This window comes from Myzus persicae, unplaced genomic scaffold (genome assembly GCF_001856785.1).
Source record: "Myzus persicae strain clone G006 unplaced genomic scaffold, MPER_G0061.0, whole genome shotgun sequence".
NCBI classification, from domain to species: domain Eukaryota; kingdom Metazoa; phylum Arthropoda; class Insecta; order Hemiptera; family Aphididae; genus Myzus; species Myzus persicae.
This window is the reverse complement of record NW_019104300.1, coordinates 402888-428950: the sequence shown is the minus strand read 5'-3', so window position 1 is coordinate 428950 and position 26063 is coordinate 402888. Positions and strand designations below refer to the sequence as shown.

Sequence of the window (26063 nt, the reverse complement as noted above, 5' to 3'; positions counted from 1 at the left end):
TATTTTGAAAATCTTATCAAGTGTATGAATTGTTAAAATAAAAATATGGCGTAAATTTCAAGTATCTGCAGTTATTTGTTTTTGAATTACAACAAAATAAGTAATCCAGCGAATATCCAATGTTGTAAAAATGTCAACTTCAAACTCTCATAAAAATTTAAATTGACTTTCCGGGAGGATTTTTTTTTTCCATAAAGGTAGAATAAACTTATAAGAAATCTTGTATTAAGTTTTCAAATCCTAGATATGAAAAGAACAATTTTATTGAATTTCTGTCTTAGAAAATTTTTTAAATTTCGTGATTTTTATTACGAAAAATTATTGTGGACTTACGCTCAACTTCTTTTTTTAATTTCCACAAACAAAAATGTGTGAGGAACTTCGTATTTTCAAGTTTTTTGTTTAAAAATTATGTAGCTAATTCTACATACCATTGCTATTAGATTCTAACAAATTATGCAAATCAGCATATTATAATTTATTTTATATTTTTCTACATAAATTATTGGTACCTTGTAGGTACATATATATATATATATGTACATTAACTAAAGGTATTCAAACAAGTTTGTATACTAGGTATATAAAAAATATTACATAATATTTTTACCATTTTAAATGTTAATGGTTATAAGTACCACTTTGAAATGAGGTATTTTATTATACTAAATACAGGTGTAAAAATAGATTTGTTCAAAATGTTAACAAATCCTCAAGAGAAATGAAAAAAATATTTTGAAATTTTACTTTGTAAAAATATATATATTTTGATTGACCACTCGTTAAAAAATACAGAGTTGGGAAAATTTATCATTGACCTTTGGGAAACATGAAACTTTTCATGCAAGAGTTAAGTGCCAAAGTTCTACGATTTCCGCATAAACACGTCATACTAACACATCATTTTATCTACCGATGTGTAGAGTGAGCAATAATATATTTGCTGCTGACAAATATTTACCAACTTTGATTTATATCAAATTCAAAAAGTTTAAGATGAGGTTTTCAGGATATATTTTAACGACAAACATTCATGGGGGAAAAAATAGACACGAACAAGTCTTAAGAGTTGAAACGTTTTAAAATCAATTCGTCGTAGGTAAACAAACATAAATATATGACTTGTAACGCAGTGAATTAGTAATGAGTAGGTAATTAGATCCTTAATTATTGTGATAATTTTTAACTTACACTTAAATGTATTGTCAGTGTATTGCGATTCGCGAAGATCGTATAATATTCGTACGTGTGATTTCAATGAAAACCGTAAATGTTTGAGAACAGTATATGCACGATACACCCGCACCCCAAACCATGTATATAATATATCTCTACATTTGTTCAATGATATATTTTGAAAAATATACTAAACATCCTATTTAAAAATACATTTTATAGTGATCCCACTAGTTAGCTCGAAAGCTCAAAACTTTAGTATCTATAGTGGCATACTTAAGCAAAGAAGTGCCGTTGAGTGTAGTTTACCCAGGGGTGGCTCCAATGAGGTCTCAAGGGGCCGTCCCTTCCCAACCCCCTCAGTTCTAAAAAATTGTAATTGTTAATAACAAAATTACAAAAACCATATTATAACATCGAAAGTTTTCTGAAAATTATGACTTGGCCCTGCGGCCGAGGGGGGGGGGGGTCTCTGGAGCCGCCCCTAAGTTAACCCACTATATATTCAGTATAGTTATATATAGGAACTTGAATTACTGTACCATTACTTACATTACTTTTAGCAAGTAGAAAGAATTTAGAGGAAAAAAACTATCAACATATTATTGTAAAAATATTATTCTATTGAAGTAAATCCGATTTTAATGAATATTATAAATGTGGGCCAATACGACTTTTCCCCTTCCATATTATGCTTTAATTATTTAAAACGAAGATATTATTCCTTCATTTTGGAAAGTTTATCAGTACATTTTGCAAGTAGAATTTGTTGAAGACGAAGAATATGTCATACTATTTTGTTAAATCTATAGGTACGTAGCTTAAAAACGACCTTGCTAATCTAGACAGTAATTACGATAAATATAATTTGTGTAATGTATGTTAAATTTCCCTCGAAGATAACATTGACTATATCTTATAACAATAAACTACCAATAAACCGTATATAGACAATGTACCTATATACATTTTTAAATATTTTATTTTGTTTCCTGTTATTACCGGTCATAGAAGTGTTATTTAAAACTTTTCAGATTTTCTCTTGGGGAATTTAAAATGGGTTTTTCGATGAAAACTTCAAAATCTGTTTTCAGTGATAAAAATTATACTTCACGGAGACTTTGTCTAGCTTGACCGCTGGGATCAGAAAGTACGTTGTAGTAACTTTTGGTTTTTTAAGACTTGGAGTTTAGTCAAGTTTACTAAACCCATGATAGTAGGTATATTATGTATATATATTTTTTATTATGATAATAATAACAATGTTTGTTTAGTAAATGAAAAAATGTATATAGAATATAAATTAGAGTAATTAACACCTCAAAAAGCTAAGCATATTATCAAAATTAAGTTTCATCTACAGTATAGGTACAAAACATTGTAAGAAAATATAAACTAATAATAAATTAATAGGGTACCTACATATTATGTGTATCAATTATTTAACAATTTATTTATAGTTATTTCATTATTCGGATAATTTTAAATGTTATATGTATAGTATATATTTATATAACTAAATCATATAAATCAAATTTTAATACATTTTCAGTATTTATTTAATAATTATATTACCATTTATAAACAAACTTAACCCATAAAAAGTGCTTAAGTCATAATAAATGCCAATTAATTATTCGTAAATATTCTTCGGTAATTTTATTTTTTAATCAATTACTTGTGAAAAAATACTAATCACTTCTGATGAAATTTTCTACTTGTGCTTATTTATTAATCTGTGTTTTATGTAAGGTTAATGAATGTTGTCCAGAAACTTGATAGTTCGTGGTGGTTGATTTAGAAACGTAAAATGAGGCCCTCAAATAATAATGTTGGGTAATTTTTTTATTACCTACCCAACCTTATATAAAGTTTTAAATTTGTTTTTAATAATGGCTTGAACAAATAATAATAATAAAAAATTAAGTTTATTTAGCTTATACTGTGTAGATAAATACTAAAATATACACGAATAAAAAATACCTTTAATTATTCCTTGAAACCGAATAAGTTTTACATTTATTTTAAATATCTAAAATACCTATATCTAATTTAATTAAAAATAATGAACTATGTACCTACATAGTATATTATTTACAATATATGTTATAAGCACTGTTTATTTATATAGCTTGGTTATGATATTCCCTATGTTTGCATACAATGCTTTGAAAACTTTTCCATTTTCATTATGTTTATAAATTAAACACAAATAAATAAATACTAATATTAAAATAATTTTCCAGTACTTAAAGTAGTTTAAAAGTTTTAAAAATGTTTTATATAATTTCTTAGATATTTTTCTTATTTTAGTATTATTTTTATGCTAGAAATATTATGAAAATGCCATTACCAAATTGACATGATATAACTGCTCTTTGGCATGAACTATTGAGTGGATCTAATTTCCCGTCAATTTGGAAAGTATCAATTTATCGGAGGGCTCCTAATGCTCATTTCATATTGGGGTCTTATAGTCCATATACAAAAGAAGGAGAACGCACACCCACGGTCGACTTATATTTGATCAGAATTTTTATTTCTCCAGAGACCACGTATATAACTCTCTCTTTCTCTCCCTTTTCTTTTACCCTTCCCTAATTTCTTTGCAGCCCTAGTGAATATCCACTGGGAAAAACACACGGCAATGGTTCTTCCATTAATTTGCCCTCGACATCTCTTGTATACATACACAGCAACGCCGCAAAATACTAGTAAAACTTTGATTACCGGCCCTAAAGTGTTTTTTCCCTTGTACCCGTTTCTTTTTCTCTTTACTTTCCGACAATAAGCTTCCAAGGCTTTATGGTTTGGCTACAATGTTTCTAAGTTAATTAAACATTTCATCTGCTGCTATACAACGCATACCACGTCATTTTAGCATTTTATCATTCATAGTTATTACTCGTATTACTCATATAAAATCTTTAATCTTTTCACGCAAAACGTGATTTTTTAATATTTTGAGTTAATTATATTGGTGCGTCTAAAACTATCTTACGATAAAACCGAATGTGCAAAATTATATAGATTGTAAGTTAAATTTATTATTAAAAAAAAAAAGAATGCAGTAATAAGCAGCAACCATTAATCTATTATAACTTATAAGTAGGTAGCACTTTTACTGCGGAAATACTTAATTGGGCTGTATTTATACAAATTCCGATTTATATAGTATAAATAATTATTATCCATAGTATTATATTTTATTGAAAAGGTGTATAACAACCAATTTAGAGATATATATAGACATACAATTGAATTTATAGATAGGTAAAATGCTGGAATCACTCATCTACAAAATAACCCAATCAATATTCTATTTAAATCACATGACATAATTTGTAATAATTTTACATATTCAAATGATAGTAATACGAACCATTAAACAGTCAGCTGTTGGATTAAAAAATGAAAATACAGACTCAACATTTAACAAAAACAAAATACATGTATACCTATTAAAAATATACATAATATATCGAAGTGACCTCATGATATTGTATTCTAATACAAAATTATAAACATAATTTTTAAAATAAACTCTTAACGTCCTGGGTTGGAATCATTATTCCAATCATTTATTCCTAGTTATTATTCGTCAACAATTCCGATTACTGAGATACGTTTTTTCGGTAATTTACTATTAATATCATTTAACACCGCCCAACTATTGATACTGGTAGTAAAATGTAAAATACCATCAGCCCTGTAGTGTCTGTTACGACTTGTTTTATTATAAGAGCTCTAATAACATATATTTTTATATTAATGCTTTATAGGTAGTTTATGGATGTATTAATATTAAACGACATGTTTGATTCAGTGGGGGTAAATATTATGATATATTTTTTTGAATGCGTCATCAGACTTACCCACCCAAAGTATATTGTTAAAAATTGCAACACCCTAATGGCCGTATTATACACATAGTAAAGAAGGTACTATAGTTTTATAATGACAGACCACGTGTATTAAAGTATGCACGGATATTAGGGGAAAACTAGTATATGTTATTGCGTCAAATTGAATTCAGCATAAAAGGTATTGAAGTAATATTTAAAAACGAAACCTAAGTAATAACATAATAAATAATAATATATAATTAATAATGTTTATTAATAATATGTTCATAAAAGTTGTTACTTATTGCAATAAGCAATAAAAAATTATTTTTAATATTTCATCATGCATACTATTAAAATGTTAAATAAATGCTAACTATGTATAGCGTACTGCACTGTACAGTTTATTTACCTATAAATATTATTAACGTATAAGTATTTTATATTTTTACACAAACCTATTCTCCGAATAAGCAAGACTCGTGTTGAAAGAGAAAGCAGTGCTTACAATCCAAACAAGACGTTATAATTATATATAAAGTTTATTGTATACTTCAAAACACACAAAACACCGATTACCCAATTAAAATTAGTAAAATTGAGTAGTCTATAGATAATACATCATAAATACACGAATGTACTTACTTAACAACAAAAGTTTAGATTAAAAGTTGTTGGTTAGGTATCTTAGTTTTACTCATGTTTTTTGCATCAATCGATAATACTTTAAAGCGTACCTACCTGTATAAAACTTGATATTTCAGTATTAAAAACTACCAGCTTTTATTTATAGTTCCAAACTATATATTTAATAATTATCATACACTTGTATTCATGTATTATTTCGATATTGATTATTTACGCGGATATGTATTTCAACTTTTCACACGTTTCTTAATAAGATTAAATTAAAATTCTAAATTGAAATGTAAATTTTGATTTTAATAACCCTGCCAAATATTAGATACTTTAAAACAGTTGTTTATATCTCAAAGTATTTAATTCGAATCATCTAAGGTTCGAGTCGAAATTAATTTAACTGTCTTTCATTTAAACACCGGTTTTATACATAAATGAAAAACGAGAAGTTAGGAATTAATTACAAATGCATAAAATATGCAATATGTTTGTAGAACGTTTTGGCACTGAAGCTAAACTAGAGCTTAACTTCTAATTTAAATCTTTGACACGTATGAACAATGATTATTTTTGAGTACTTACCTAGTAACGCAAATACAATATATAGAATATATCAATAACATGAAACAACGGAAGTTAAAATAATATATTTAATTAAATATAATGTCATATTGGGTTTGCGACTTCAGATGAGTATCTAAACCCAATAATAATATGGACTCGTGCAAAATACGCACTAGTTGGCCAGCCAATTAATATTCCATCGACATCGGTCGGTTGATGATGAGATGGCACACATTTGATTCAAACTATTGTAGTATTTAGAAAATAAACAAACAGATTTCGTACAGGTGAAATAAGAGCGCATATTTTGTATTTCGATGTGCCCGTAGCGATGCGTGGGCAATTCCGCCGTAAAACAACACCATATAGGTATATAATCAATTTCTATTCATACAGCATATTTTATGAAATCGATAGGCCCATCGCAGAGATGTTCGGCTCCTATAGTACGATTCTCACGGAAAACACGAGTGTTTTTGTTGTGAATGGAAGTTATGATAATAATATTATAATACAGTTATTGTTATTGTCGCGGGGAGGGGTGCCGCACATGACGCCGAACGGCTGACTGGCTTAGCGCGCGCAATAATAAGCAACAATTCATTGCAATGCGTCTAGTTGCAGCGGAGACAAATTGCAAACATTTTTGACCCCGTTAGTCAGCTGGTGGGGTTCATGGGCCATTAAAATACGCGAAAGTGTCGTGCATGTGTCCCTTATTAACGGTACATTAACCACAGCATAATGCCGGCCACCATCCATCGTTTGGTAACGGGGAAAAAAAAAAAATATATAATCGTCGATTTTGAATGCATAAATTGTCGAGTCTTGTTCTGTTCTATTATTGTGAAAAAAAAAAAAAAAAAAACAAAAAAATTGCCAATGTTACAGAACCTGCAGGAGCGGCGCACGGCGTCCGCATTAAAAGGTCTTTTAATGCGGAAAAATGGTCCGATATTTTTATATTATTATGCGCACGGTAACAATGAATGTTTCGTTAAGAGGATTAACCGTAACAAAAACGGTGGTTATGGTTTTGGTTTTCTGAGGTTATCATACCGCCCTATTGTTCGGGCACGCTTTTAATCCGGCCATATCTAAGCGTACTTAGGATTCTGTACCACATACAGCCTCACATACAGACACTGTTTATATAATAATATATATAAATATTTATTATATGCACCTACGTTTATTCATAATTATTATTGGTTTTGTTATGTATGTAAACTGCAGGACGGTTGATACAAACAAATACTCGCTGAACCGGGTGAGGGGGGGGGGGTTGCTCTTTATGCACTAGTAAATACCTACTCGAAATAAAAATAATCAAAATAAAAATGTATATCCGGCCGCTTTTGTCGGAGAAAAAAAATTGTAATTATAACTCGGATTGTAATTATTTCCAGAGCGCTTACGTTTGTTATTTCTTTACTCGTGTATTATATTGGATGTCGTTAATAAAAATGTTTTAAAATTTCCTATGCCGCTGCCAGCTGGCTTTACGAACTCCTCCGGGAACACGCCGTGGCATGACTTATAATTAAACTTAATAAACTACAAAAAAAGTATTAAAATTAACGCCCATTAATTATTAAAACTCCGATTCTCTACTATACGCGAATCGCAATTTGTATAGTTTGGTACCCCGCACGACATGAATGACGTGCAGGAACAAAGTGCAACATGTTGCGTTTAAATAAAATTAGAAAAACAAGACCGGCGAAGCCTGCGCATTTTTGGGAAACAATGATTTCGGTTTTGTTTCTTCTATAGAAATTATAACCGATAAACCCAACACGGACGTTTTACGTAAAAGAAGGCTGGGGATTAGAAGCCATACTTGTGTTAAATCGGAGAAAAAAAATTAACGACTCAGATTGATAGATTCATTTCAATTCACCGGGTTTATGATTGACCACCCGTTTTTATTTTTGTTCTTTATCGTTACAGTTGCATTCGAGCAATAACGTACATTTATTATTATAGGTCGGTACTGACTACTGAGCAAGAGATAATATGAATTATTTTCAATTTATTTTATTCACATAATATTTTTAAATTCTATTGATGTTATTTGTTGATAACATTAATAATAAAATGATACATTTTTCAACGATACTATTTGTGAATAATTTTATAGTTATTTACATATTATAGATTATCAACAAGCGAAGTGTCATTATAAAATTATTAAATATATCTTTGTCAAGTTTATTCATAATTAAACTGCAGTGTTTACACTGAATACATTTTTAAAAATAATTTTCAAGAGTTAAAATAGCTTAATATATAATAATATTTAGAATTTAATTCCGGTAAATGTTGATATCATTATTTTATTTTGTTTTTGTTTATAATACTTAAGTACTGTTAACTATATTTTAGCAATGAATATCGAATTAAGTGTTGAAGTACACAATATGTCTTATATTTTGATACATATTTTTAAAATTCATTAAAAATCTAATCTTTTAGCCCACCATTGAAAATTAATTTGATGATAAAGTATATCACGAAGTGTATAACACACACAATTTATCATTTATAATTATTAAGCTGAAGAATAAAAGTCTCATTAGCGTTTTTTTTAAATTAATTTTTATTGTTAAGTGAGAATGTGAGCAATAAGCAATGCTTGTTTATTGGGTTTCTTTTGTAAAAATTATCTTAGAGGTATTTTTTTGAAAAAAGTTTTATGTATGTCCCAATTATTTTTAGTATATAATAAAATATTATGTGGTACTATAAATAGATTGAAAATTGATAACAGATTGTTCTTTACTGCTTTGGAAAGGTCATTTTTTAAATTGAGTCCTGTAACCTTTTTTCGAAATACGCTTGTGGCCTGGGAGGAGGGTTGCTTTTTAACATGTACGATATACCCTACTCATACCTTATTCTTGTAGTTGATTTAAAAGTATTTATATTTCAAATTAAAATATCATTTTCGTCATAACTAAATAACACGTTTTTAATTAAAATATATTTTGAAAATAAATCTGATGTCTTTAATTGTAATCTTGAGGTTATATCTAGTCTCCTTCAAGGTTATCATTTACTACTCTCTTTTTTTATCGATGAAATTTTTAAGGTTTTAAAACATTTGGAATGCTTATTACTTGTTGATGACACTGAACTTTTCAAAAAAAAACTCAGTAGGTATATTGAAGATTCAATTATTTTTCAAGTTAATTTAGATAATTTTTACTAATACTGCTATAAGAATTTATGTATTATGATAAGTATGTTTCTAAACATTAAAAAATACTCTACTGTATTTTACTCCTTAAAAAAAACGACCTCTTATTATAGTTATTTTATAAAACACTCAGTTTCAATCATAATATCATGAAAGATTTAGGAGTGATATTTGATTCAAAATTAAATTTTATTAAACATGTTGATTGTATTCTAAATAAGAATTATGAAATTAGGTCTTTTAGAACGTGTATGTTATGATTTCTAAGATAATGCCTCATTCGTAGTATTATATTTCTCACTAGTTAGATTTCAAATAGAATATGCCTCATTAATTGTAGTGTGCCAACACTACAGACAATATTGGTAAAAATATATGAGTCTTTCCTCAATTCAAAATAATATTTTAAGATATCTATCATATAAATGTAATATTTAAAGAACATAATTCCACATTCATGCTTATAATACAATAATTGATTTTTTGAAATTGATTCTTTGAAAAACAGACACTTCACATTAAATTTAAGATTTTTGTTCAAATTATAGCATAATATGATTGAATGTCCAGAACAGCTTAAACTGTTAAACTTTAAAGTAAATCAAATTAACTTCCGAGACAAATCCTCATTGTATTTGTTTAACATTAAATTTATGTTGTACAGCCCTGGTAAAATTTTAATGTCTAAAGGAAATACTGTAATAGATGTTGATTTGTTCTCTAAACTTGATAAGTTTTCTTGTAATTTAAAATTTAAATAATACTTCCTAAATGTATTATTAGTTAAAATGAAATTGTATATTATCCTTCTTATTCTCTCAATTATTATTATTATTATTTGTTAATCAATTGTATATTTTTACTGAAATAGGTAACTTAATACTATATTAGATATCCATTATATAATTTTAAAAATAACCTGTGCATTTTCATAACTCTACAATCACTTTATTTCATAGAATATCTGTAATTGAAATTTATTCGGTCAATGAAGAATAATAATTATTGTTATTAATATTACTAAAGATATATCATTATGTAAGTAGAAATTAGAATATTGTACATTATACAAAGTACTTATATTAATATTAACGCTAAGATAGTTTTACTACAATATATTAGAAAATAAATTTAATTTAATTTTAGAATAGGAAAGTTATTTAATCGTTGAACTCCGAAATACATATTACTATTACAATTCAATTTAAACGTTCTACAGGTACATTTGTCCGATGCACTAAGGATTGAAACTTTTTTTTTTATAATTTATATGCCAAAAGTTAAAATACGATGACAACCGTTTTGTTTTAATTTTATTGAAAACATTTCCCATGTACCATTATAACATGAAAACCTCCATGTTTTTTTTTTAACTCAACATAAATCGTAGTACGTCAAACTCCAAAACAATATTATTAAGTAAAATGAATATGAATTCTAGCAGATGCTGTGAATGCTACTATTTTAATGTTAATTGTGTAGTAGAAAAATTTCGTAAAAATTGAAACGTCACGTTAAATCCGCCATAAATTGAATTACGACGAAAGTCTTACATTTTAAAAGTAATACTATTTCAAAGGTACTGGAAATAATGGATTGCTCGCAGAGACGTTTTAAATTGTGGCAGTATTGATCTCAGAGAAACGCTAAAATCTAATACTGAAAGAACGTCGCAATGTTATTACGCAGACTATGATTGGCCTAGATAGATTATGGCATTCTTGCGTTATGTAGATAAAACAATCTGGTACCCAACTGTACCCTCGACTAAATACATCCAACTTTTGAGTTATGACGGTATATTGTACCAACGGAAGCAAATATGTTTGCACGTTTTTTTTTTAATAAAAATATGTGCTTGTATACCTGTTTTATGTAAAAATGTTGAATTAAAATATTCATCATAAACATCTGGCTCCATGTACCCACGTTATTATTTTCGATTTAAGACGCGGTGTTTAATGATTTGTTCGACAGTTTTCAGTTTTCGTTATTGTTAAATATTTGAATAGTATATAAAAAAATGCGAGTCAACGAAGACTTTTATCATGGAGTTGTACTGGTAATACTCAATAGGTTTATCTTATATTGTAGTTATATTTGAGAAACGGCAGTGATTATATGTGCTTGCTTGATTTTATTATTACATAGCTATACTAAAATACAGCGATGATGTGCGATTTTATAGACTTTTTCACGACATATATCATTTTGGACAAATGACAATATAGTCTTTTGTTTTAATTTAAATTTCTGTTGGGAGGAGTTATCAATAAAATCGTGTAGTAAAGTGATAATATACGAGTAAATGCATTATTACTATATTACTATATTTTTAAACTTTTGTTCCAAATCAAATAGGCATTGTTGCAATATTGTTTTCGTTGTAAACCGGGATGCAGTGTTTCATGGTATAGAAATGTACTGTATCGTTGTCATCTCCCGTGACTCTTCGTGGTTAACACATTTTAATAGTCATAATAATATCGTAATGGCAATATTGTGACAACGAAACCGACCCAAATTAGAAATGGAATTTACTGTTTCGAAAAATACATAATAAATCACGTATGCTTACCACTCTCTCCGCCATTGGTAGCGTTTCCTGGTGCACTGTTATTTTAAATCTGTACACTCCCGGACTTGGATTTACAATATATTATGTGACACTCGTTTGAAAAAAAATGTGTTATTGTAAAATATTGCACGGTGCCCCGCAAAAAAAAAGTAATAATAATAATTTCACGCGTTACGAATCACACATAGGGGAACATCTGTCGCGGACGCCACCCCTTTCATTTTTCCGAAAAGCGCAACATGAGTTCTGAGGTCTGAAATTGACTCTCGCCAACAGACCGTGATTCATATTTTCGTTTGATCGGTTTCATTAATGGCTTTATAAAGAAATCGTTTATTACTTTTTCTTTTTTTTTCCTAGTCAAAAATAGCACATTCTTTTATTATTTTAATCAGAGTTAAATTTATATATTTATTCTTATCATATAAACACCAATAAACGTATACAAATCGTACTTTTTTATGTCAAATAAATAGTCAAATATTAGTGCGAATGCAATGGATTTATTTTAAGAATGTGTGTTATGCATACCAGCAACCATTCAATAAATAAATGTGTAACAGTTTTACTCTGCGTAAAATGAATGAATAGTATACAAATATTTTAGTTAAATTTGAACAAATTGTGCTGTAAAAAAATGTACATTTGATGGATTTTTTGTTGAATCAAAATGTGATTTCTGAATAAAAAACAATCTTTGTGAAATCAATATTTATATCTTGTTATATTCAAAACTAGAAATACAGGAACTCGAGATATTGTAACAATTAGATGCATAAGGTGTGTTTAAACAATGTGAATAAATAAAACAGTTAATCATATTTTATACTACAGTTATTTATTTACAGAGAAACTGGACATTCAGTGAGTAATAGATTTCATGATCTATCATCTTAATGATTTGTGGTTGTCAAATAATTTAAATAACAATATTATTTTGACGGTTTTTGCAACTGATTATAATTTAAATAATCGTTATTAAATATTCCAAGTTATCAATATTCCTCGAGTAATAGCCGTTAATTTTGATTTCATATACCTACTTAATATGAATATTGTCAGTATATTTAGTACACTAGCACATATATGTAGGTTACATCCTATTTACAAAATTTGAATTTATTCTGATAGATAACACTAACATTTATTGTGCCTGATCGTTGATTTGACATTTAAAAGATTTAGACGATTCAATAATATAACATCTCTAAAAATTGATTTGAATCGAAACTTTTTCATTGTTTCTAAAATCGTATATTATCATATTTTCTGAATTTAAAACGAATAATAATATTGTTGCCGACATAATTATTAATAATGATATTTTTTCATTCATGCAATAAATGTATCTTACAAGAAAAACCATCTTTGTGAAATATTACTTTGGAGAAATGCTTTAAAATTTATTTCTTGACATAAACTGATCGGCTCCATTCTCCTTTTTACTGCCGGGACGATTAATTGCAACGCTGTGCGATACTGTGTGATTTGAAAGAAATGTTTGACAATACGTAAAGAAAGATTTGATTCTTTGAAAGTGTTATTCAATTTTTAGATCCCAAGTACTATCAAATATCAATAGATATAATACATTCTACTATGAAATACTAATAAAATATATTAAATAAATGGAAGGACATTTTATCTTTTTCTTGTGAGAAGTGTGGTATAATGTTTAAGTATAAATAATATTATTAAATATTCAACGCAAGTAAAAATTAAAAATGAAGAAAAAATAACATAAAATATTAATACATAATATAACGTATAATGATATCTTATCTCGATCGACTATTTTTTCTTCTCAATTATGGTGCGGTTAGTAGTGTGCAAGTTTATCTTAAAAGTGTAAGTGCAGAATTTATTCTATTAACTGCAGTTATGTACCTATTATTATATTCTAGTTTCATTTAAAAATACATTAAGTACTTTGGTATAAGCAACGAGGTTATCAGAAAATACAATTATGTTTAACATGTGTATTCCACAAGTTGTGCGTGATTCAATAGCTTCTGAAGAGTATGGCCCATATGAAAATGATTAATTGTAGGATCTCATATTTTCTGGTTGTTTTTTAGGGGTTGATAGGGTTGATGTGTTTTATATCTCTCTATGTTTGCCAGTGTTAATATTAAAATTGGTTTTTCCATTCGATAATAGTATCAGATCTAATGCAATTATTATACATATAGATATAGTGGTCCGCTACACAAGGGCAAAATTCTAAGGTTTAGAATCCAAGATTAATCGAACTAAAGAAAAATGCGTCGCGTCGTATACCCTGTAAACATTATTTAATATTAGACTCAGGAATATGTGTGGTTTTTGTTTATTTATTTAACTAAATGCATAACTTTCAAGTATGTACATAATTCGAAAAATGCTGCGTTGAAGTTTTATATTAAAACCATTTGTTACAAATACTTATAACATTTGAGATTTTTATTAGCCATTTACAAGTGTCGTTTTATTTTCTATTTGTGTGTTTTTACAAATTCACAGATTTTAGTTTTTATTTTCTTTAAAAACTATACTCTGAATTCAAAAAACTTTGATTCTTGACTAAATTAGATGCTAAAACTGTTTTAATAAATATATTTGCAATTTTTACTTTAACTTAAACATGTACGCTGTGTATTGAACTGTTTGAGGCAAGCACTCGAACTATTAAAATAGTTTTCTAATGACTATCATCAATATCACATATTTATATCCATTTAGATACTTAGGGGAATACGAGGCTAAACCGATTAATTAAGTAAATCATGATTCTTAAAATAGTTACAAATTAAAGTATAAGATTATTTTATTTTTATGATTTTTTACGATGCTTAAAATATATAATGCCGGTTGTTATGTAGGTAGTTTATTAATATTATTACCTATGTTGAAAATAACGTTATTAAAAAGGGCTAAAATTATTGCATTTCCTTTAATAATGGTACAAAGCCAAATTGAAGTACGAACAAATATAATTTTCAACTTATTTTATATTTTTATAGATAATATATATTGTTTAACAATTTACCGAATTGATTTTACAAGTTAAAGATATCATTTTATTCAAATTGAAAACAAGAAATAATTAGTGTAATCTTTTGAAGCAAAATATAATATTCATAAAATATCTCAGTTTTATCATTTAATTGATTGCATTTCTTTGCACTTTGTATATTGTGTATAATACCGAAAATGAAAATCATCCTATATTTTGCAAATGATTATTACTTTGAATGGGAATAGTGTTGATTTTGGAGAAGTGTCTAAGACCTTTATTATTAATAAAATTAGAAAACGTATGTACCTAAAAGTTTTGATTCTCCAAATAATTATTTAAGGTGAAGCTTTTTAATAATTTTTGCCGAAAATAAGGTAGTTAAAGATAAATGTCTTTGAATCATGATCATCATTATATTATATTATTGTCATATCACAAGCCTGGTAATTATTATTAACAAATAAGACTCCACCAATTATCGAAATACAACATTTTATCTTGTATTATTCTCTCTTGATGTCATTTTTCAATAATCAACATTGAAATATTACACATCACATATATACTTACAATATTCGTTATAACTATTTTGTCATTTAAAATTGAGTATTGTCTACAATTGTCCAGGAAGGTATAATTTTTAAAACTATTTTCTCCGAGTTATCTCTGATAAAATTTAATTTTTGCTCTTTATTGTTGTGTGAAGAACATTTTTAAAAGTTGAAGCATTCTAAACATGTGGGTGATATTAAAAAATATATTTCATATCACTAGAAATTATGTCAAATAAATAAATTACCAGCCAATTAGTAATTTGAATTTTTTTAAACTTTAGTCGTGACATTTTTAATGTGATGGTATATTGTTTCAATTTTTATTGTTATTTTTTGTGTGCATTTAGTCGACTAATTATGTTTTATATAATTAACAATTTGTAAAGTATTACGATCATATACAATGTAGATAACTTTATAACAGACACTATAATTATAGTATACTGGTATGAATGATAGTATAATATAATAGGGACATTAATGGTATTTTGTAATTTACTTTTGTTTATTAAAATCATGTTTATAGTACATGAGATATATTTTTAATTTTCACATGCTAACGTTCATCGTTTTATTTATAATTATACAATCATTGATAATGAACATAATACTAAACAAAACAAAAAATTTAAACTGTCTACTGTACCTGCATTTTAGAATAATCGATAAATCTTTTTATAAAATTGTAATTCTATAAAGAATATTTATTTATTTTATTTATTTGTTTATTTAACGCCAACCGGCAATTCAAGAGATTTACAATGAAAGTTATATACGCAAAAGATTATAGTAATAATAGTGATAAAGTAATCTTATAGAAAAAAACAAGGTGAAACGAAGTAATTTACAGTGTAATCAACTAAATATTTAGTACAAATAAAAACATAACATTATAATACAACTAAAAATTAATTAACTTAAGTAATCTATACATTTAAAATATCATGATCTATAAGTTATTGAGCAGACGAAGCATTCTGTGTCAAGGATGGTTATGAGAGTAGTTGAAACGGTGAGAAGGGACAAGGTAAAGAGAGTGATTTCTAGTGTAATGTACAGGGACGCGGAAAGAGATAGAGGAAAGAAGATTTTATCTGTTGATAAGACTTGAAACTTTCATCAAATATTCAAATCACCTTTTTCTATTTATAAATTTGAATTAATTGAATAAATGTAGTTTTTTTTAGAATTTATGTTAGTGAAATTTGTCTTCTAAGTAAAAATAATTTAAAATATAGTATGATGTTTCTCATAATTTGTTCTTACAGCAATTGAAAAATTTCAAAAATATATAGTCAAACATTTTGTTTATAAGGGTTTAACCTTAAAATGTTGAAAACAAATAAAGGTACATACTTATAGTTTAATATAAATAAACTATAAAATATCCTTAGAAATGGAGACACTTCATTTCCGATCAGAATCGTTTTTCGTACCTATATGATAATTTATAATTGAATTCAAATGTAATACATCCATTACTATGGTGACCTACTCAATTACGCGGATAGGTCGAAACCTGCTATACAGCAGAGGGACTTCTTTGTTTTAAAAAAAAAATATTTCATGTATGTAAATTTGTAGATTGTATATTCATAAGAAAAGCCAAATTTTAAGTTTTTAAGTATTATGTAACATTAAAAACTGGAATAATAGGTACAGAATGGGCGACCTCAGTTAAAATGATTGCTTAAACGGATTCACGTGCCAAAAGTTTAATGGCAAAAAGATAAAAACACATTTTTCCACGTTTCCACATCTCTGGGCGGTGGATGCACATTAAATGATTGCTGCAGTTAATTCTTAGATCGTGACAGTTGCGCAAGGATAAAGAATTTGTGAAAACCGAAAAAAATGGTTCACTTTATTTTAATGTGTTACCACTTCCAATATCTAAAATCGTGTTTGTAGCTAAATATTTTTTTTTTTTTGTTCATGTTAGAGCTTCAACTGCTAAGGTTATTCGTGACTTACAAAAACAAATAAGAATTAATGGATTAATAATTGTTTAACATATTTTAATCATCAAAAATAATACCTCATGAAAGGCAACAATTATTTCCAATTATTATTTTTGAATAATTAATTTTCCGAAAAAAAATTATAGTTTAAGTTCAAGTCGTTTAAGACTTGACATTTTAATGCATGGTTATAATTCATATCTTATTCAAGAATCATGGTTTAATAATATAGAATATGTATTGAATACAATTTTCCAAATTATTTAGTTTAGTCAGTCGTAACTTGTTTTACGTGCTCTTTATATACTAGAAAATAAGATTTACAAAACACTTTGTTAAACTACATTCAATCAGTTTTCCAAATGCATTGTTATTAATCATTGTTTATAAATGTTTATCTATAATAATAAAACACTTTTGGTGAGCGAAACTAAACTTTTAGACGAGTGTCAATCAATTAATTCCAACTGTATCTAATATCTATTTATTTCCGTAAAAGAAGTATTGCTTTATTTATTTTCTCTGTAATACCTATTATAAATATTATGTAATATTATTATAGTAACTAAATAATCATCCAAAATGTAAAAACTCAAAATTAATGATTATTAAACAATTTAGGAAAAATACACTTAAAAAATATGTTACTGGATATTTTGTACAATTAATATTTTTATTATGGCTGTAAATTAAAAATAAATCAAATACTTAGTTTTTTGTTATTCACTTTCCTCTCTAGTGTACTTATACATCCGAAAAAAATAAAATATTACTGTAAATTAATGAACGATATTTCAAACAAAATCTTTGTTAGCATTTTGGGATTAAACTCACTAGGTATAATATTATATATAATACTCAAAGACTCTTGAGTAGAGTTCATTGCTATTAATTCCATCGAATCGGTCGATTTTAGTTGACAAATATTATTTCTATTGTTTATTGTTTTCGTGTCTTTAGTTTGAAGTCGTTTCAACTTGGCTAATTTATATTGCATTAGAATTATATAATTACAAATTATCAACGTTTTAATTATTATTAAAATATTCAAAGAAAACGTAATTTTTTATTAGAAGATTTAAGGGATTAAATTTGAAATTCAATACTCTTAGAACTTTCTTTGTATGGGTAGTAAAATAATAGTAATAATTTAAATAATATGTATAGAGGAAAAAAAAGATAAAAAAAAATGTTGAGATATGAAACAGGAATTAATTTATTTTATGTTTTTAGTAATTTAAATTAATAATTTTATTAAAATATTCAAAACGTAATATTGTATTACATCAAAATACCACGGCTGGGTAAAAAATTAATTGCAAATAAATTTAATCACTAATGAAATATTCATTTACTAGTTTAATTTTCCGTTCAAGTAGTATAATTTTCGATTATTTCATTCTTCGATTGTATTTCATTAAAACGTTTTGTTGTAGGTCTATTATGATTTCAACATTAAAAATTCCGAACAAGTAGGTAAATAGTACTAAATACCAATACATCAATGGTTTTAAATGTATTTTCTTGAGAAACAAATAGCGACTTAGTTTTAATTATTTAAAACATGCAGTTTTCACTCTGCACAGCATTTAGAATGTTACAGCTTAACGTTCATAACATCCTTACAGTTGAAAATCAATTCTTTTAAAAATTTCAATCAATTTCAATGCTTATTTTCGAATCGACCAAAAAATGTACCAAACATTTTAGCAATACTGTAACACGTCATGTTTCTTAACACTGAGTCTAGAGAACACGAATAGCGAATAGTCAACAAACTAATATTTGAAATATTTAAATAATAATAATGATCAAATAAATAACAAGTCTTAGACTAAAGTACCAAAATAAAAAATGTCTAGTCCGACAGCGCAGCTGTTTGCGTTTTATCTACACGATATTATGTTAAGCCGGAATATGTCGTGAATCGTACTTATCAATGAACTAGTATTTACTATAAGAATAATTACTTAATACATAGCTAATATGTCCAAGTCACTGAGTTCCCTCCCCGCCTGTGCTTAGGCACAGCTTGCACTGTTATACATTTATCGCTTTGGATGTAAACGAAACTCGTTATTAGATAACGAAATTAACCTAAGCATTTATAATAAATAATAATACTAAGTAGGTACTTACCTTGGTTTGTCATTGCGTTACTTAACACAATATTTTATTACAATAATATTAAGGCAAATGTGTAATCGTTTTTTATTTATTATAATATAAATGTTTCATTGTTAAGCACCACCGTTTAATTATAAACCATGGATATTATAATATCTGCCTATTGATAATATGATTGTATGAATGGCTAAGGCAACATTGTGTACAATGAATAAAAACTTTTACACTTTAAAACTCAAGTTTAAAAAGTAGAACAAAATATAATTTTACCCTTGTACAGTTGTACCCCTATACATATTCAACTAAAGGTACATACAATTTTTTTTTAGTATAGTGAATGATTGTTTTAATTTCAGCTATATGGAGCATTTTTATTGTATAACATTGGATTGAATTTTGTCCTGTTAATGGAATCACAGTATAATTTAAACAGTGTATTTTTTTATACGTTGATACTCGGATATCCGGAAGGTATGGAATGAAAAAAACCTTAATGGCAACAGGATGTTACAGTTACCGGTTAAGTTGTCTTTGCATTTTTTTTTTGAGAACTTTTATAATAGCTAACTAAAAGATAATGAAAAAAAAAGAAAAATAATACTGTGTCAAAAGTTAGTTCTTATTTTATTAAATAATTAGCCTTAATTCTCTAAAATGAGATTAAAAATACCTACACATTACACATTACACAATAAATGTTTCTAATTGGTATAGTTGCCTTTAATTCAAGCAAAAATTATCTAGAACTCTAGACAAATTATTTAATGGATAATTTTAGATTCTGAGTGGAGTTATTTATTTTTTTGTTCCATCAAATTTTGGAGCAGTACAAATGCGATTCAAATTGTCCATACTTAAGGTGGTTTTTGGTAGAAAAATGGACTTAGTTGTTTGAAATTAGGAAATCATGCCATAGTTTTTAAGACATTTTGAACCTTTTTGAACTAACTATAAAAATTATTGATATTAATTTCCGGTTTTAATATGTTCTGTTACTGTAATAAAAAAAAAATTGAAAATTCATGGTAAAAATTTGATGAAATTCGTCAAAATCCTAAAAATGTTATTCTATACTAAAAATTGATACGATTTTTAATGTTAATAGTTAAGGTTCTAATAAAGAGTTATTCTTATAAAATTCTTTAAAAATTTGATAAAATTAGATGTCTAAAAAGTAAATAGTAATTTTATTTGTTATGTTGTCATTCAAAAAGTATAAGCCTCAGAAGTTTGTAGAAACTTTTCTCCATTTATTATGATATATACTGTTATTATTTTATTACATGTGATTATTTTTTAAAATTATTAGGCTAATCTGTGACTATTATACTAAGAGTCTAAGGAACTATTCGTGGATCTAAACCTTAGTATTGAAAACGTGTGTGTGTGTGTCAGCACAGAGGACAAAAGTGAATATTAAAATCAATATTTAACTTTGATTTAAATTAAAATATTTTACATAGATATTTAACAACGAACGTATATATAATATATATACCTGTAATGTCAAGTATAAATGAAAATAAATTAATACTTATTTAATTTACGTTTAACGCTAGCATTAAATGGCGTTTAAATGGTCCTACGTCATAACACCTATAAAATATTCGATAAAAAAAAAAAATCGTGGACCCACAGTCGTTGTAGTGATTCACAGTATTCTTTGATTAAATTATTTAAATCATGTAATTCATCGCATCATTTATATACTGATTTGAAAAAGGTTGTGTTTACAGATTGTATATTCATAAATAAACATGAAATCGAAAATAATAAGTCGAAGACCCCAAAATATAGATTAAAAATCTCCACGGTGAGCCCTTTACTCCTGAAGTCTCACCACACTTTCACGCAAGCCTTCAACGTACCCGCACGTGTTCTTCGCTTTATTTTTGCTTACTCGTATGTCTTGTATTAGTATGGTACTTATATTCGAAATATAAATATATCGAACGTATTTTACCGGCTGTCGCGATAGATGTCCTACAGATTATGATGTGGGTTGTTTATATTTATTATTATATTTTATACCTGTCTTTGTTCTTCGATACTACTAATATGAACCGCTTCCTAATAAATTGCGTACACATATTATTATCGACGATGTACCTATATTCACCTTTTTTTCATTGTTCCGTTGTAAATAATATTTGCTTTGGATTTCGCTATTTTCATTGCCCCACCAGTTTATTTTCGTTATTTTTTACTTCCCTATTATCACTTAGCTGTAATTACTTTCGATGATTTGGACTGATACTCCTAATGACATCGTTCTACTCTACAGTCTACGTGTCCGTCGGTATTGACTAAATAACAATGGTATAACAATATTATATTTGATGTTTTTGGCAAACATTAGTTCAACAAACTATACTGCCACCAGAATAATAAATTACTAATAGTAATATATAAACACATTTTAAAATAACCTTTGAAATAGAGGCCGACCTTATTACTTTGAACATTGGTAAAATTAGCTGGGCTTGGATTCAAAAAGAATAAACGTGTTTAATATTATTTAGAACTAATAGGTACCTATATAATAATAATGATACTACTACATTAACACTTAACCTTTCTTCATTATACTATTATAGGTGGGTGTCTATTTTAAACACACGGAATCACCACTAACTAGTAACATTATAAATCTTTCTAAAAATATTCATAAATATAATTAAATATTTGTATTTTATTGAGAAAATCCTCAACATAAAATAATTATGTACACTTGACGGTTAGACGATGGACATAATATATTTTAATTTTTGATGTGTTATAACTCATCTATCTATCTTCTATCTATTCTATATATATAAGAATCTACCTTGATTTTGGAGACGAAGGAAACCGGGTTTGAACCCCCTCATTATAATAATAATAATAATAATTATAATTAACTAATTACCAATTATTTTCATATATTCACCGACAACGATGTCTGTTTCTTTTTTTATTTTATAATCGTTGAATTATTTGTATAGCCAAAAAATAGTCTTGTTTTTAAATTAAATTTGTTGAAGTACACAGATATACAGAAGCTAAAGGTAAATAAATGTAAGATCGGATATGATATGTAATAATATAATAATATAATAATATGTATAATTGATATGAATAACTATAGTGCTCCGATGCGTAATATAAAACAACGACTAATCGTTCTACAGGCTAGTACATATAACGAATACGCTATAGAAATATAAAATGCCTATTCAGCGTCTGCTGTACTACAGTGTGAATAATTTGCTTATAATCTATATAATACAGGGTGTGTTGTTTACATTCAACAAAATTATAAAAAAATAATTTCTTCCGGAGGAAGATCGGGCAGCTAGTAATATATAAATTTGCTATTATACAATTTGTAAAGTGGCAATTTAAAAAAAAAAAATTCTGATAGGTATATTATAATTTTTTTTATTCTCGTTCGACCTTGAGTTGATATATTTATTATTGCAGGTATGCATAAATTTAATATCGTATTGAATTGATATATAATAAAATATATATTTGAATATGATCCATGAGTGGTTGTGTAATGTAGTTTAACCTTATATACTCATTATTAGTATTCAGAAAACAATTTGTTTTGAAGTTTATACGCATATAAATATATATTATATATATATTATATGATTTTAAACAGAAGCAAGGAAATTGTTTGATAATGTTGTGTATTTTTGGGGGGAAAGTTTTTGAAGTAGGAAAAATGCTCTAAAAGTTTCATACATGTCCATCAATTAAAAATTTAACATGGATAGTATTTTTCGGGTTTGTCAAAATTGCTAATAGTTTGAGGAAAAATCATTAAAAATACTGTAGAAAAGTAAAAGGGAAATGTTCGGTATATTGACATAAAATCATTAATTGTGTTAAAAGTTTAAAAACCTTTTTTTTGCGAAGTGGAAAAGTCACTAGGTATAATATATTTGTTCAATTCGAAATAGGTTAGGCCAGCCAATCATTTCAAAATCGCATAGCTATTATTATTGTTCAAGCTTATCAAAAAATTGAATTATAAATTATTCATTATTTTGAATTCTATACGTATTGTAGAATATTTGTACCATATTGCTGTACATATGCTTATCTATAAATAGAATTTTAATTGTTTGTTGAGTTTTAACACTTTATTAGCTATGCACAAATTTAAAATAATTTGTAGTTAGAATTATTCATTTAAAAATAGTGTTATTTATTTATTATGTTTATGTAAAAAAAATACACCGATTAAAATTATTTTTCCTACAAAATATTCACGAGGTTCTAGAAGTACGCCGAGTTTCATAAACTCACATGTATATTATTTACCTAACAACACACAACTGATCACTTAAACTTATTCATGTATAAAACATGTTTCTTTATTTAAATGTATACGTAATTAAATAAAAAATATGTTAATGTTGTTTTAATGTATATAATATATATTTATATTTTATGATTTTATGATTTTCAGATATTTGTATTGTGTATTCGTGGAGAAGTGACATATTAAATCGAAGTTGAAATTGTCTAAAGTTTCTCGGGTGAGTGAATTCTATTTAATTAATTATGATTGAATATCATTATCGGATACTATGCAAATTTTGTTATGTTTTTTAGTTATATAGGCCTTCGGTACATAGGTAGAATATAAAAAAATGCACAAACATTTTGAAGTATATTCTCCACTCAATTTTAAATCAAATTAATTTATTGTATAACATTTCAGTAGTATCTTAAAAGTGTTAATTTATAAAAAAGAGTATTGAATCAATAGCTTCGTTTAACACTACGGAATAAAATTCAAACTGTATTTTATGTTTCTATTAATCTTGTGCATTGAATTTGATTTTAACCCGTTTTCAGGAAGTATGACGAAAAAATGATGTATGCTTAATATTTTTTTTATAAGAAATTTATTGGTCGTGAAAATATTGAGACCTCATTGTTAATTTTATTGTTCTTAGTAATTTATCGTGAGATATAGTTTACGAGGTAACAAATGATATAGCAATGGCGATTTTATTGTTGACTATTGTGAATTTTTTACGACTTATGCATCTGTGTACAAACTACAAAGGGTAGGCTGTAAGAGTTTACACTACCGAGAAACTACGAAAATACAAACTTAAAATATTCGTTACAGCAGGCAATTTGTTTTCTCTACATCCCCGACCATTAAAATGATCGATTTAGTCGTAGCTGCAGCTCTCCAGTATTTATTAAACCGTAGAAAAACATTAGCTCTCATTCAATATAATATGAAATCTTAATTTAGTTTCAACATATTTTCCCATTAATCCATCTGAATTTTCAGATTCAGCTTATTTTCTGAAAATAATTGTTCAAAATGACGTGTGTTCTTGTTAGTATTTATCATGTTTAAGTTAAAATGTGTTACAAAGTATATTTGATAGGCACATAGATAAATACATAAGTACATTATGATTTATTATGAACAGACTTTAAAACACGAGTTCCGTATTCTTATATTTAGAGCTAATGGGATAGGTACAGGTTTTTTAGGACACAATATTATATTGTAATATTCTTCGGTAAATTGTTACATTCCTTAATTATATTAAATTATAATCACAGAACTAATAATTTAAATTAATACGAATTCTAGTAATTTATGGACATTTATTATGTAGATCGTGCAAATGATTACTTACAAGAAATTGTTTTCTTAATAGGAAATTATTTTATTACAAGAATAATTATGTCGTGTACCTACTATACACACCTACCTACATAATAGCTTCTTCATTTATATATTAATAAAATATTTTTATATTTAGTATTCATTTAAGTATAAAACTACCTATGCAGCAAGATGAATATATTTAAGGACACATTGTGCTGTTTATAAATTATAATGAAAGTGTACGTCTACATCTAATATTTATAACCTCCTAGAACTATTGCATAAGTGAATAATATTTTAGATGATTTGGTAATTTTCTCCTCATTGGATCTATAATGAAAAAAACAAAACATAATACTGCAGTGACGATGTACTTGGCACTCACCTCGCTTTGTTCAACTCTTCAAGATAGTGTGGTGCAACTCAATTTTATAGTATTGATAGATGTTAATGGCATTCAAAAACAAATTCTAAACGGAATTCGCCTGTTGATTCGTTTCTTCAATATTTCTCGATAAAAAAGTACCATCTAGACTCGATTTTCGATCTATATAAAGGTGGTATACCGAATTAGTTTTACTAAAAAACGAATTCACCGTTCAATTAAAAACGTCAAGACATTCACATATAGGCACATGACCATATTGTTCAGCAAATATATTTAATAAATAAAAACGTATTTTTGTCTTCGTTCATCGATATCTTTTATGAAATAATCAAAAATAAATTCGACGGTGACGTCTTGTTGGTATTTACAATTTAATTTTTTTTAATGGTTTAAAAT

At 26.8% G+C, this 26063-nt stretch overlaps 1 protein-coding gene across 1 annotated transcript in view; it reads left to right on the top strand.

Annotated features, from left to right (window-relative positions):
- The window catches only part of LOC111041008 (connectin-like), a 268864-nt gene that overhangs the window by 1551 nt on the left and 241250 nt on the right, over positions 1-26063 (top strand). The window contains exon 2 of the mRNA XM_022325139.1: positions 24107-24176. The gene's annotated coding sequence lies outside the window, so the exon portion shown is untranslated. The remainder of the gene's footprint in view (positions 1-24106; positions 24177-26063) is intronic.